This window comes from Zonotrichia leucophrys, chromosome 1 (assembly GCF_028769735.1).
Source record: "Zonotrichia leucophrys gambelii isolate GWCS_2022_RI chromosome 1, RI_Zleu_2.0, whole genome shotgun sequence".
In the NCBI taxonomy this organism is placed as follows: domain Eukaryota; kingdom Metazoa; phylum Chordata; class Aves; order Passeriformes; family Passerellidae; genus Zonotrichia; species Zonotrichia leucophrys.
Window position 1 is genome coordinate 65,097,709 of NC_088169.1, and position 14,902 is coordinate 65,112,610.

Below are 14,902 nucleotides of genomic sequence, written 5' to 3' on the forward strand. Positions count from 1 at the left end.
CAGCCCTTTGGAAATATTTGCAGCCCTTTATGCTTACATCCTTATAGATGACCAGGTGAGTGGAACTTGGCTCTGCCAGGCTCTCCACTACACACAGCATACTCCAAAAGCAATCCACCACTGCCTTATAATCTTCACTAGTTCTCTGCCATGAAATTATTCCTTGGCCTGCTCTAGTATTTTGATGTCTTTTTGTGCTAAGGTTGGACTAGAAAATCCAACAAATAGGCAGGAGCACATGAAAATGTTCTGTGTCTTTAAGTCAATTAGAGCTGGGTTTTTTAATTATGTATTTTCTTAGAGGCTAATATTGTAGAATCTTTTCACCAGACCAAACCAATCGATTTCCTGAGCTAACCTTTTTTCAAAAAACTCAGACATTACTGACATCATCTGGAAATTGAAAATATGACACTGTGAATGATTTGGCCAAAGGTCACCCTGACAGCAACATGTAGTCATGTAGTCTGTGTCCCTTGAAGGTCCAGGAGAATGTACAGTTCTGAAGTTTTAGGTTAGCTCATGCTATCTCACTTGAGGATTTATTGCCATGCCTCACACTCAGCAGTAGTGACTCTAATGTATGTGATGCTGAATCAGCCGCCTGGCTGAGGAGCTATAAAATTTCTGTTTGTTATAACTCACTGAAAAGATAACACTAGCAGTACAGTGTGCACTTTAATACATACCAAACCCATGAAATCTTCCTGTTCATCTCCTGCTAAAAAAACTCAACCATTGATTTAAAGGGAAGCATTGTATCAGCAAAACTAATAGGGTTTAGCCTAAATTTATTTGATTCTCGAACATTGCAGAATAAAAGACTTTTCTAAGGAGATGGCTGTCCAAACTATGTGGCCACATCCCTGGCAAGGTCAATTACATTGGTCATGGCACTGACACTCACTTCAGTGAGGGCCCGAATTTCACCTCAGAAAAAAACCCACATGGTTTAGATCATGGAGCCATGAGAAATATCTGCTTGTGGCTGATGAACTGCATCATCTTAGTGAGACCACATCTCTGTGGCTTAAATATAAAGCTTATCTTCCTTTGCATATGCTTACTAGTATGCTTACCATGACAATAACAATATAGCAAAAAAAAAAAGAAAAGAATATTTTTGAAAGAAGAAAATACAGACAGGACACATGAAAAATTATAATGATGTGTGCCAGCCTTGCTGACCTATCTCTTCAAGCAATGACTGTCTGCTGGCAAAAAGTCTCTGGAATGTGTTCTGTTTTATAGGTGAAATAAAAATAACCCCAACAACTGAACAAAAATTACAACTATTCACCATCAGACAAAAAAAGAGTATCTTTCATTATGTCCTGATCTCAGCTGAAATCAATGTCTAGCAAAGAAAATCTAGAGAATGAAACCTAAATTACTGGGCAGTGCCCTCAGATCAGCTGAATACCAAAAGTTTCTCTATGAGATCATGACAGAGTCATGATGTGGCTCATGACAAGCCAAAGGTAGACGTAATAAATTGCAAGAATGACTGCATTGGAAAAATACCTTTGGAGTTACTACATCAGCAATACAAGTATTGACAAAGACTGCTGCAAACTTTGACTCCAACTGCTGTGTTTTAATCCAGGCCTGTGGATCAAACATCCGTGTCTTATGGATCTCTGTCAAATCTCTTAGTGTTTTCCCCCTTTGACTTTTCTGGTATGTTTCTTATGAGCAGGCTCTTGTTGTGAAGAGCATTGTCTAGGTCAGGAGCCTAGCCAAACAATAGCTTAAGGCATTGCCTTAAGCCCCCCCCCAGCATTTTTGTTATTTCCAGAACCCAATCACTATGGTCACTTTGTTTTCAGAGTTCAAGTTACTGAAGATGTGTGATAAATGTAGTATATATTTCTGTCATTCAGGATGTGTACAGGACTCCAAGATAGTATAACTCCACTTGGCAGGACAAGAGATGCATAAATGTAGAATTAAATGCATTTCTGCAGCCCTTCTTTTCCTCCTCTTTTAATTGCATTGACTGGCTGGTCTGTGTTTTGAAGCCAATTTGAATTTTCCAAAGCTCCTTTTCAACTCCTGTTGTACAACTTCTGCCCTCTTGCCCTTTTTGCACCTACACACACATACTTCTTCCATGCAGTCAGGGTAGTATGACAGGTTTCTCCCAGCTCGTGGCAATTTCTTTACCATAGTCAGTATCCAAAGTACAGTCCTTAGTGTTAGTAACTGCTCTGCTGGATCTGGTAGCTGTTCATTCGGATGTAGTTGCATGAGATGATAGAATTCTCAGCTTGCTAGCCCAGCAAATCCTGCACAAATGTTGTAGTGGCATTGAACAGACAAGATTGTATGGTCAGGGACATCTGGCATGTAGAAACTCCTTTTTAAATGACAGCTAACAATTTTGTCAGGCAAAAGTGTATCTGGAGCCATGAGCATGCAAGGAGCTCTTGAGGGTAAAAGATGTAGTGGGACATGAAGCACAAATTGTACAGCTTCACCACAGAAGCCATTGTCTTGTGAAAGAGCACTTGAGGGATGTTGCTAGTAAAAGTTGCAAAAAGCGTGTTGATGATCACAGCAATTTTCATAGCAGTAATACAACATCAACCTAATTTTACAGGTATGGTGTCATAAATAGCTTTTCCTAGCGCTCGTAACCATTCTGTTTGGGTGACTTTAATGGAACTTTATTGCTACTTCAGGAGAAATAAGTTTCCAAAATGCCAGAAGTTGCACTCTCAGACATCTGTCAGGAGCCTAGCCAAACAGCTTCCCTGCAACTCCGGTGTGGAGCTACCTGGTGCATTTGGATTTGATTCTTTCTGTAAAGTTGACTCAGAAATGTCATCTAGGCTTGCCTCAACCATTCATCTTTGTGCGTCAGCTCACAGAGCCCTTCCAAAGCCTTGGCGAGATGCCATCACCCTCAGAGATGCCGGAGAGCTGCTGTGTATAAAAATACCTTCTTACTTAATGCCTGACACTAGCTGCAGTCACTGCTGTTGGCTGCGAATTGCAAACAGTTTCTATGCAAAGATCTGCTCACCTCCAGATGAAATACATTTAAACCTTCAGTTTCTTGCTGAAATGACCTGGCATCCCTTTGTGGTGGTCATTTCTGCCTTCATAGCATTATTACAGAGCTAGCATCCCCATGACTGATGCACTGGAAATAAGTAATTTTGTCCACAAGGGCAGGCAAGTGTTGTTTCTAAACTTTGGTATATGTGGCTCATATTTATCCATTTACAATCTGAAACAGTGGAGATGGAGTGAGTCTCTGCCAAAAACTGGCAGTCTGATGGTGACCTAGTGTGTCCTGGGGTCACCAGTGGGCTGCAGGACATCGGGGGGAGCATGGTGATGGGCTAGGTGGTACTGGTGTCGCTCTGTGGCTACACTGGAAGAAAAAAAATTTTGTGTTTGCTGCTTAGATGAGAGTTTTGACAAAGCAGGAGTTCTGTGTTGGCATCCACTGCAGCTGACTTGGTTGGTGAGGCTGGGTGTACAGAATGGTGTCAACAGCTTTGTGAAGCACTCACATTCCCTGGCAGAAGCTCAAGGAGCATTTCCAGCAACCTCCAATTACAGTACTAATTACAAGAGATTATCAAGTTCCCCAGAATAGACCCCAAGCTCCCTTTTGCATGCAAACTAGCAGCAACTTTCTTGTCCACGCAGGTAAAGCTCTCTTCAGAGTATCATCAGTCTGAATGTGCATCACTCATCACTGTCAACTTTCTTCAAACAATGCAATCGTAAAATATTGTTGTGCATGCAGAGCACATGCCTGTCAAAAAGCAAATGTCATGTTGAGTGAACTGCCAGTCTAGAGGTTTTGAAAGGATATTTTTATGTTAATTTTGATGATTAGAGGCTTCTTTCTGCTTCTGTCCCATACATGTCCTTTTATGTGATAAAGTCTAGAGTACTAATAATGTAGGCAAGGTAGTATCTCAAAGAAAATCATCAGGTGCTTTAACCAGATTGCAGTGCTAACTGGCAAAATGAACATATTTGCGCCTCACTGAAGAAAGCTTCTGACAAGAAATGCCCATGCTGGCCTGGAGCTAGACTTTCCTTATAATGGTAAAAAAGCAGAGGATTTTGCTGTGGTGTAATTGCTGATCCATAGCTGATATAGTGATATAGGGAGCTCTTAAGTGGCCTGAATCTATTCTTGCTCTCTTCAACTTGAATATCCAAACACTTGCAGACAAAATTAAGAACTTTTAGAGCACTACATCTCAACAATCTTCTAACCCCTAAAAGTCAGAGGTAGACCCCATAGCTAACCATCTACCCAGAGCATGGAAAGAAAGACACTCTCAGAATGCAATTCATCCTCAGATCCCTACCCATTCTTCTCATCTGCATAGAAAACTTGTGCACTGGACTGTTAAGTAGACAGTTTTTTTACCCCTATTTGTCTGACAGTGACTTTTGACTTCTCTGCAAATAATTCTAAGAGTATGACCCAGCTTCAGTACTGTGGAAATGAAATACTGTGCTTGAATCCCAATGTAACCCCAGGTTCTCCTTAGACTCATGGGGAATGGGGTAAAAAACCCAGGAGGTTTGATGTTACAATTAAAAAATAAAATGTCTTCTTTTCACAGCAAAATGATCTGGTTGGTGCCTGTAGGCATGTGACATATCATGGAGATGTTTATCATTTTGGATGACATCTCATGGGCTTGCCACTTGAAAAGGTAGAACTGCCCAAGGGTTCATTTAATTTTTGCACCTGAATCAGAAAAAATGTTTACATTTTCATTCATAAATCAATGCTGCAGTCTAGTTCATACCTGCTACTTCTGTTCTCTCTTCTCCTGTGTCTCTTCTCTTCATTTGTCACCTTCTCTCCACCTTCCCATGCAAATCGCTCTCTCAGAAGTATGTGTTTCACTCTGTCATAGACATGCCCACTTGGAACGCATTATTCACCTTCTCAGATACCAATATTTATCTAAATTTCTTTTAGTGTGATGGGATTTGGACACAATTTCTGTCAGTAGTGGAGATATGCCAGCATACTACCACAAGGATACTAGCTTATGTCTGATTCATTGAGTAGCTGTTTTACAAGTGACTTGAGTGTGAGCAGGAATACAGATGTTGAGCTCCATTTTCCAAAGATTCAGGCACTGTCTTGAGGATATACCTAAGTTCTTGGTGATTCATGGACAGAATTTCTGTGTTTTATGAGGTTGAGCCAAAGTTTCCTTATTTTTTTCAGTCACTGAAGTTAACAGAAGCCCTCATGGATGGGTATTGCAGCATGAATTAACTTCAGTTGAAGAAACAAGATGGTTGCAAAGGAAGAAGAAAGTAAATTCTTACTGCATCAATAAGAGAGGAAGGATTCATTGCCTTTGAGAATTTGAAAGAAGAGGATAAGAATTAATTCCCTTTTTGTCACTGCCTCAGCCCTATTCTGCCTCATTTTTCTGCAAATGTCTAAAGACTCAAGCAATGGGCAGTTCTTTAAAATGGAGAGCTAGCACAGAGTCCTCTCTACTCAAATATGGAAATGGCTTAGCAAATATCTAGTTTCTCTAAGGCCAGCTTATGGTGTATACTCGAGTAAAGAATTTTTTCCATAAAAAAAAAAGTCCTTGTTTTAATGGGTAATTTCCCTTGAAAATGGTAAACTGCAAATTAAATGCAAAAAGCAATTAATTATTGAAATTGTAATATCCTTGTAAAGGTTAAGAGGTAATATAAATGAAGTTCCTGTGAGCACATTAATGGAATTACTATCTTCCCCCTTATAAGTGGTAACTGTAACGACCTTGCTAATTAGCTTTTTCATCAGGAAAAGGAATATTGAAATATGCAGTTATATTGCAAAAGCACAATCTATGAGTAGGTTATTTGGTTACAATATAATATCGAGAGAACACTCTGGATGCTGAACCTTCCCAGAGATAGTTAAGAGATCTTCCCAGAGCATGTATGGGAGATGAGTGAAGTCCCCACAAACCAAGAGGAGATGCTATGCCAATTAGACATGCCTGAGTCTATGGGCCCTGATGATCCACCCCAGAGTAATGAGGGAACTCGTGAAAAGGACTTGCCAAACCACTCTCAATCACCAGCAGTCCTAGTTAACTCTGGAAGTTCCAGCTGACTGAAAATTAGCAAACATTACACACATCTACAAGAAGGGTTGGAAGGACACTCTGGGGAACTTCAGGCCTATCAGCCTGACCTTGGCACCAGGAAAGGTTATGGAAGAGATATCCTGGTTGCCATTACATGGCCATGCAAGACAACCAGGGGATCAAGCTCAGCCTACATGTATTTACAAAAGGCAGGTCCTACTTGACCAGCCTGGTCTCCTGTATCTATACCTATATATGTATTATAGAGATGTGTATATAATCCATATATCTGTCTTATAAATGCACATATATACCCATGTGGGTATATGAATGCTATATACATACTGGATTTACTAAGCACAAGCCTTTTGGAGAGTCATAAAAAAAGGAGCTTGTTTCTTCCCCCACTGAGAACATGTTTTGAACATTGGTACACTGGAAGTGAGTTCTGTTTGGGTTTCAGTTGACAAGAACTGGCATTACAATTCTTCTGTGAATGAATGTCTGTGAGATTTCAGGAGTTTCAGGTTTGTGGAGTCCCTGAGTTCTGTACAACCCTCAGGGTGTGATGGGGAGGGGAGGAAATGACCTTCCATTTGGAAAATGAATTGGCCATTGTCCCCAACTAGAGGATTTTCAGCCTTCCTTTCTAAAAACCCCAGAAATCATTAGCCATATCCTTGGGAATGTGATCTAATAGGGTGACCTAGATGCAAGTGATTGCTGGAACTCACAGGGGGAGGCAGCTCTGCTCCAGTTCTGTGGAAGAAGGCGGGGGGAAGAACAGGACGCTGCCTTGAGCCCCTTTCTCAGACACACCCAGTTTAACCAAACCGCTAAAAGTCACCTTTGGGTTCTGCAAAGGCACCTTAGAAGCCTCAGGACAGTGGCCCGGGGCGGTCACAAATCCCGGAGCTTTTATGGAGAACAGAAGCACGCTCTGCTCTCTGCCCCCGCTTTTCACACACACGCCCTTCCCCGGCTGCAGCCGCACCAAACGCTGCGGAGGGGCCAGGGCAGAACCTGCGCCGGTCCCGCGGGCCCGGGCGGTGCGAGACCCCCAGCCCCGGGCTCGGCCGCCCCCAGCCCTGCTCCAGAGCGGTGAGAGACCCATGCCCCGGGATCGGCCCTGCCCAGCCCTGCTCCGGGAAGGTGCGAGACCCCCCAGCCCCGGGTTCGGCCGCCCTCAGCCCTGCCCCAGGGCGGTGTGAGACCCCCAGCCCCGGGCTCGGCCCTGCCCAGCCCTGCTCCGGGGCAATGCGAGACTCCCAGCCCCGGGCTCGGCCGGCCCTAGCCCTGCTCCGAGAAGGTGCGAGACCCCTCTGCCCCGGGCTCGGCCGCCCCCAGCCCTTCCCCGGGCTCGGCCCTGCCCAGCCCTGCTCCGGGCTCGGCCGCTCCCAGCCCTGCTCCGGGGCAATGCGAGACCCCCAGCCCCGGGCTCGGTCGCCCCCAGCCCTGCTCCGGCCCCGCCGCCCACCGAGTGTCACTGTCGAGCAGCACAGCGCAGCGCTCGCCGCCCCGGGCACCATCGCCAGGCCCTGCGCGCAAACTGGGGCCTCCTGCGGAAAGCTGGTCACAGACTGAGGCTTTAAAGGGAAAAGAAAAATCTTCTTTCTGTTGCACGTGTCGTTAAACAAACCCGTGTCTCCAAACCCTCCCGCCGCTCAGTGCGAGGAAGCGCCGCGGCGAGACCCGCTCTTAGTGCTTTCCCCACATCTTTGCCAGCATCTGAAGACAGACAGGTGTCCCTCTCGAAAGTAAGATGACACTATTACATTATTTGTATTGGGTCTACATGCACAGAGAGCAGGCTGCCAGTAGATAAACATTTCTTATTGTGAAATCACTCATTCATCATCCAGATGTTCCTTATTTTAAAAAGTCCAGTTAAGAATAGTGGAAATTCAGGATTGAAACCAGACCTGTTTTTCATGAGATTGTGCAGGGCTAAGACAATTCCCTGGTAAAAGAGGACGAGTCTGGGACCTGTAATCTCAGATCTCAGTCGCTTTGGCTGTGTTTGCAAGGGCAGAACAGGCATTCCTCCCTTCAGCCGAGGGGCTGGTGCAGAATAAACCTCCTTGGCCTCTCCCACAGCCACCAGCCTTGTCAAGAACAGGACACAAAAGAGAAAAATCAATAGCTGTAGCTACTATTTTAGAGCCTTGCAAAATGTAGAGCACCTGGTGGCTTTTATATAATAGATGATAAGTAATAACTTCATAAAGATGAAACAACATACGGAGGGCTTATGGCAAATAATAAAGATTGTTTTCCTCTTTTGTTTTGCATTGACATGTTACTTTTATGTGCACCCAGAGATTAAAAGACTGATGTTAGCAACAACAGTATTGTGTGAGACAACTGTCTTTCAGAAATATGGCAAGTTTTGTTATAGATTTTTAGTAAGAGAATTCACAAAATTTATCACTGTTAGAACCACCAGAAAAATAAGTGTTGATGATAGGATAGTATTAAAATAGAAGTGGAGAGAGGATCTTTTGGTTAGAGCTATGTTTATTGGCCAAGATTTAGGTCTGGATGGGACAGCTCAAAACCCCAGGTGTCTAGTTCCACCCACTGTAGAAAAAATGCAATTTGTTTGACTTGGACACGATACATATGGATAGGATCTGATCACTTGAATTTGTTTTCTTACCTTCCTCTGAAAAATTTTCAGGTGTTCGAGTTCAGGTTCTCTTTTCCTGTCTATTTATTTGATTTTTTTTTTCCTAGCTGCTGCAAGATTGGACATAATTTCAGGCAAATGTACTAATTATCAGGTTATTTCCTAACAGTACTTGTCTGTTTGGTTTTCAGTGACTGCATTTGAATAATTGGGTTGACTTTCTGTTGCTCCCAATACATAGCCTCAAGTCTATTTTTGTACCTATACCTTCCTTTTTGATTTAAAATCAAGTACAGGCATGACCTGAAGATCCAGTTTTGTGAGATGTTCGGAACCATGTTGGTGTGATCACTTTCCTGCAGACCACACAACTGAAAACAGATGGTGGCCTGAAAGATAAAACTTATTTGGTTTGTTTTCTGGTCAAAGACTGAAGAATGAGGTGGAGGTTTGGTAGCTCCTTCATTTTCCTTTGGGTTCAGGAACATACATATTCCCCTGTGGCATATTATGTTGTCTTACAAGTCATACTGTAGTGAAAGAGTCTGTGGTTGAGCCTGTGATGTGTATATTAGCCAGGATTGATTTAGGTACAGTGACAGGATTTTCTGTCTTTATTCTGCTGTGCTGATTAGCTCCATCAAGTCTGTAGTGCCCCAGCTGTAACAGCAGCTTAGTCAATGGATTGAGGAGAAGCAAAATGGTAAAATCTATAAGTATTTTTCCATCTCCCTGCTAGGGTAGTTTTCTGACAATTCAGTCTGACTTCAATGGTTGCAGCTGAGGGTAATCTGCAGCTCAGGTTCCTGTGACCAACTATGGAGATTTCTCACAAGTGGATTCTTTTAAAATTCAAAACACCACGACCAATTTTAAAACTAGCTGCTATTTCAGTATAGACAAGACCATGGGGACCATGTGTTTTGTTATTGCTATATTCTGAGGATGTATCTGCTTTTGTGGTTGCGAGAAAGATTGTGAATCCTAAAGCACAATGTAATGGCTCCCCTTTTCTTTTGAACAGGTTAGACTGGGATAGAAATATTTCAGCTAACTTTCAAGTAAAGTACGTCCATGCACAATGATCCTGAAAGGAGAATCAAATGTTGATACAGTTGAAGCATGATGAGTTTTAAACATTAGGAGAAAATGGAATGAGAGTTTGGATGTTACCTTATATACACAATGTGTTTAATTTGTTCCTAATCAAAACAAAACTCCCTGGACAGAAAATGAATTATGAAATAAAGCTTATTTCCCTGCAAGCGACTAAGCCATGCAGCCAGCTTGTGGGGGCATTCAGAGACAGTTGGCAAAATGAGATGCTTCAGGAGAGATGCAGAATTCAATGTACAGTTTCCATGAGGGAATGCAGAATGGCAGCAGCTCAGGGAGTGAATGTACAGGCCATATAAGGCAAATAAATGAACTGCTGTAGAGATGCCATTAGCAAAGCAAACTCTGACTCGGGGACCTTGGCATATACCATGGAAGAGATAAATTGCATGAATAAATTCATGCTTGTTTGCTTCTCCCTAGGCTTCCAATGCCAATTTTAACTGAGAAACAGTTTCCATGTGTGAAACAGAAGTTTTTCCACAGTCATTTTAATGCCAGGCAATTTCTACCCATGTCTGATCCCAACACATGCCTAATTTAGACATATTTATCACAGTTTCGTTATAACCCAGGCCTTTGGCTAAGAAAAGAATGACAGACCTCAGTCTTTAAACAATTAAACAACTATTTAATAAGAGTACTCAATTCTTCTCTTGCCTTACACCGAGAGCAGAGTTCCATTGACACAGTATTGGCTTAGTATCCCTATCATTTCAGGCACTGGTAAAATGAATAACAGGGGGTAGAACACCACACTGAGCCAAGTGAAGGCATGCAAGCTGTAAACAAGGAGTGTTTATGCTCTCCAAAATGTGCACAGCTCCTTGCAGAAGTGGAGACCTGAGAGCTCCTGCATGCTTGGGGGTGGAGGCACAGCACTGGGCGGGAAGGTGATTTGAGGGGAGGATGCTGGAATGGTATGCTGTGGAGCAGGCTCCAGCTCTCAGCTTTGGGAAAGTCATACCAGCTCCCTTTCTGTCAGACACCCCGTGGGCACATCCACTTTCATGTTTTGGTGTGGATCAAGGGCATGTTTTTGAAGTGAATCTCCAGATCATCCTCACTTACCACGTTTTATTTTGCCCAGCAGAGGTGAGTACACAGAGTGGATCCAGATAGCAATATAGCAGAAGACAGGTGCCAGGAGTGCATCAGATGCACTCTGAGTTCTCATGGGGCCCTCAGTTCACAGACACAACCTAGAGTGAAACTGAAGAAAAAACTATGGAAAAGTGTGAACATAATTTAGGCCCTCAACACGATGAGATCCAACACTAGATTGATCCACATTACTTGCTAATATAGATGTATAGTAGGTGGATGTAGCCTAGGGGAAGTCAGCTGTGGGTACGGCTGCTTTGGGGTTATGCCTTCATTGTCCTCCTTGTGGAGTATTTTATTGCATATATTCTAGCATTCAGCCTACATTTAACCCACTTTTTTGATTTTTTGAAGCACATTTCCTTAAATACACTTGAAATGTTAGGGTGGAAAACTTGATCATGCTAGATACTTTCCAATCCATTTCTTATCCCTTGAGAAAGTATGCATTTTCAGTAATATTCTGATTTTAAGACTTCGCATTACAGGGAAAAAAAATGGAAGTCTAATTTTAAAAATACAATAAAGTGGCTTTGTAATTCAATTCTGAAAATAGCTGCTGTTACTATTAAATGGTGTAAATGCAGACTGAGTGCAATAAACCTCACTTCCATTTAGCATTAATAATATTAATGAATGGTGTTTAAATGACACGCCAGGACTGTAAAAGAAACATTACCAAAGAGATTTTGCATGTCTGGTGCTGACATAATTTAAACCTGTCATAAAATTGTCTTGTATCTGAGAAATATATTCACGTTTCTGGGCGTAGAAGAAAAAACAGAATTGGAAATGTCTTTTTCTCCCAGAGGCTCGCTGTGCAGAAGGCAAAAGCTCCTCAAAACTTTCCCACTTAAGACACTTTGGGAAAGGGCTGAAGCTGCTGTCTCTCCACTTGACCTAACCCATCCGGGGGGAGCTGCTTGGTACTGGGATCACATTTACTCTCGCTGTAGACCAACTCGGGAACTGTTGCGATCAAAATGCTGGATCAGCAGCTCGCATGCAGAGACAGACACAGTTCTTATCACACGCACACCATCAGGAGATTAGCCCATATTTTCCCATGTAAGGACTGCAGCCATCCCCCTTTCCTTCCAATACTCCTTCTCCGCTGTCTTTCCCCCCTCTCGTCTCCTGCTCTTTCCTCCTCTCCGTGCCCGGCTTCACCGCCCCTTGCACCCCGCGCTGAGCGGCCGAGCCCGGCGACGCCGCAGCGCTCCCCGTCCCCTCGGGACCAGCCCGGCCCCGGGACCACCGCTCCGGCCTCGGACCCGAGAATCCCCCGTGGCAGTGCAGGGCGGGCTCGGGAAGCGGGACCCACCCCGCAGCGACCCCGCGGCCCGGGACCACCGCCCCGCCCCGTGAGGGCTCGGGGACGCGCCCCCGCTCTCCCGTTCGCTGCCGCCGCCGCCGCCCGGCCCCTCGCCCCCGGCCCCGGCCGCGGCCCCGCAACTGCGCCGAGCGCGGCGGGTCCCGCCCGGGGAGGCGGTGGCGGGGAAGGGGGAGGAGAGGCGGCGGAGAGCGCTGCCTCCCGAGGAACCGAACGGGGGGAGAGAGGAACGCGCGGAGGAAAGGACGGGCCGGGCTGGGGAGGGTCCCGCTCCCGGTCCCGCCCGCCTGGAGCACCCGCGTCGCCTCCGCGCCGGGACCGCGGTAGAGTCGCTCGGGGCGGCCACCGCCCGCCGGCCCCGCGCCCATGTGCTCCTGGCAGCCGCGGCGGGAGCCTCCACTCCCGGCGTGTCCGTAAGTAGCCCTTCGCTCCCCGGCACCGCGCCCGCCCCCATCCTGGCACTCCTGGACCCTTCGCCGCTCCTGCTCCTGCCAGACACCGGCTCTCCCGCACTCCATGCGCGGCTGAATCCCCTGCCCCTGACGGACCCCCTGCACCCCCTTCCGTTCTCTAACCCCTGCCCTCCCTCGCTCCCGGTACGTTCATGAGTCCGGATCCTCCAGCCTTCAGAACGTCCTTTCCCTTCCCGACCCCTCCCTACCCTGCACTGCCACATCCCCTGCATCCGCGGACCCTCTCTCCCTCCTGCGTTCCCTTTCGCTGCTCTGACACTCAGCCTGGCCGCATCCTTGCTCGTTGCACCGGACCCTCTAGACTCCCTTCCCTGTTCGGATTCCCAGCCCTCTCATCCTCTTGTCTTCCCGAATCCTTCCTCTCCCGGGCCCCCGTCTTTCCCATATCTCCCTGCCACCCCGGACCGCTTTCCCTTCCCGGCCCCGCAGCTTCCCGGCTCTCCGTCCTCTTGGGTACTGGGATTCCCCACACTCTCGGCACCTCTGCCTTTCCAGCCCGTCCCTGGCTGCATCAATTTTCCTTCCCGTTCTGCTCCTGTTGGACCCCCTGTCCCCACAATCCTTTCTCCTACGCGTCTCTCGGATCCCCTGTCCCTCCCAGGTCCCCTGCACCCCGCCCGGCACTCGCCCACCGTGCCGGCTCCGCGGGCGCTGCGCCCGCTCGCCCGCAGTTTTTCCCTGGCATCACCCCGGCGAGTTTTGGTTCCCGGCCGCCGCCTTCCCTCGGGGGAAGCCGTATCTCTCGGCCGCCCCCTCCTACCCCTGGAGGGCGGGGAGCGGGGTTTCGGGGCCGGAGGGGTGAGCCCGCCTCCCGGGAGAGCGCCCAGGCTGTGAGCTGGCAGGCTCCCGGGAGCCTAAGCTGCTGCCCCGCTGGAGCCGCAGGATTGGCGGGGTCATACCCTGGAACTCCCCATGTTGTCCCCTATTTCCAGACGTACCTCCTGCTGCGATTCAGGGAATGGTCTCCCCTAAGTGCTGTGACCCGCTTTGGCTTAGACTTTTGGTGCCACGCCAAGACACAGACAGATCCTTCTCTAGGTGATGCTTCTGAAGAAATGGTGTCCCCCCCATGCCTCTCTGGCAAGTTTTTATCCCCAGGGGGTTTTGGCAGTTTGCAGGTTGAAAGACATTTCAACGGGTAGATAGGTGAACTCTTCTTCAGTAGCAGTATAGGCCTTTTTAATATAACAGAAGAGACTTCTTTTTCTTAGTGTTTTAAAAGTAAACAAAACTTTTGTGTAGTGCACATGGCTAGTTTCACGTACAGACTTTCTCTAAGTTCCCTCCTTGTGCTGAAGTAGTATTCATTTCATTGCCTTTTCATGAATTGGATTCACTGATTGGCGTCTAATCACGCTTAGAAGAAAAAGCCCCTGTAAATAGCTATCAGAATTAATTTGGCAGCAACTGTGAGAAATGATCATAAATTTACAAATGCAGTTAGAATAATGATCCAACATGAATTTAACGAGAAATACACCCTCAGCCTCTGGGAACAGCATGTAGGTTTCTGTGTCAGTCAAATGCACTTGGGCACACGGATACTGAGCTGAGAGGCTGGGAGCTGTCTGAGAAGGATACAAAGGGGTTATGGCCCCTGGGTTTGAGCTGGGAAGAGCTGGGCTGAATGCAAGCAGGAATATTAAGAGAGACCTCTGTGTTTTAACTGTGTGCCCCTTGAGGTTGTGTAGGGGTGAATCCAAAAGATGTGGCAATGTCTTTGCTTACCAGAAGACCACCTGGAGTTCAGGTTCCTGGCACTTTGGGACATCAAGTAATAAAAGGCTCTTTTTGCACAGGGATGCCAAACAACTTAGAGTGCTGGGAAAAATGTCATTTCATATCACTTCTTTTGGGGATGTGTTAATAAATTTTACTTGTGTCATAAGAGTCTGAGCTTGAAATGCCTTAGCTGCTGTGGGTGGTTTTGCACTGAAGCTGCAGGACCATCTATAAAGTGAGGTACGTTCTCCAGGCATTGCAGGAGGAAGGTCTAGCTAACTAAGGATAAGAAAAACCTTATCTGTTTTTTCTATCAGTACTGGAAAGATTGGGACTTACAGTGGAGAAAAGTGAGGCAAGTACACAGGAGACCCCTGAAGGTGGCTGCAGAGCATTCCTGGAAGTGCACAGCAGCCTGTTCCAGCTGGGCTGCTGG

The 14,902-nt window shown here is 46.2% G+C and overlaps 1 protein-coding gene across 1 annotated transcript in view; it reads left to right on the plus strand.

The window, feature by feature from the left end:
* Positions 1-12,360: 12,360 nt before the first annotated feature.
* The window catches only part of LHFPL6 (LHFPL tetraspan subfamily member 6), a 135,976-nt gene continuing 133,434 nt past the window's right edge, over positions 12,361-14,902 (plus strand). The window contains exon 1 of the mRNA XM_064728368.1: positions 12,361-12,684. The gene's annotated coding sequence lies outside the window, so the exon portion shown is untranslated. The remainder of the gene's footprint in view (positions 12,685-14,902) is intronic.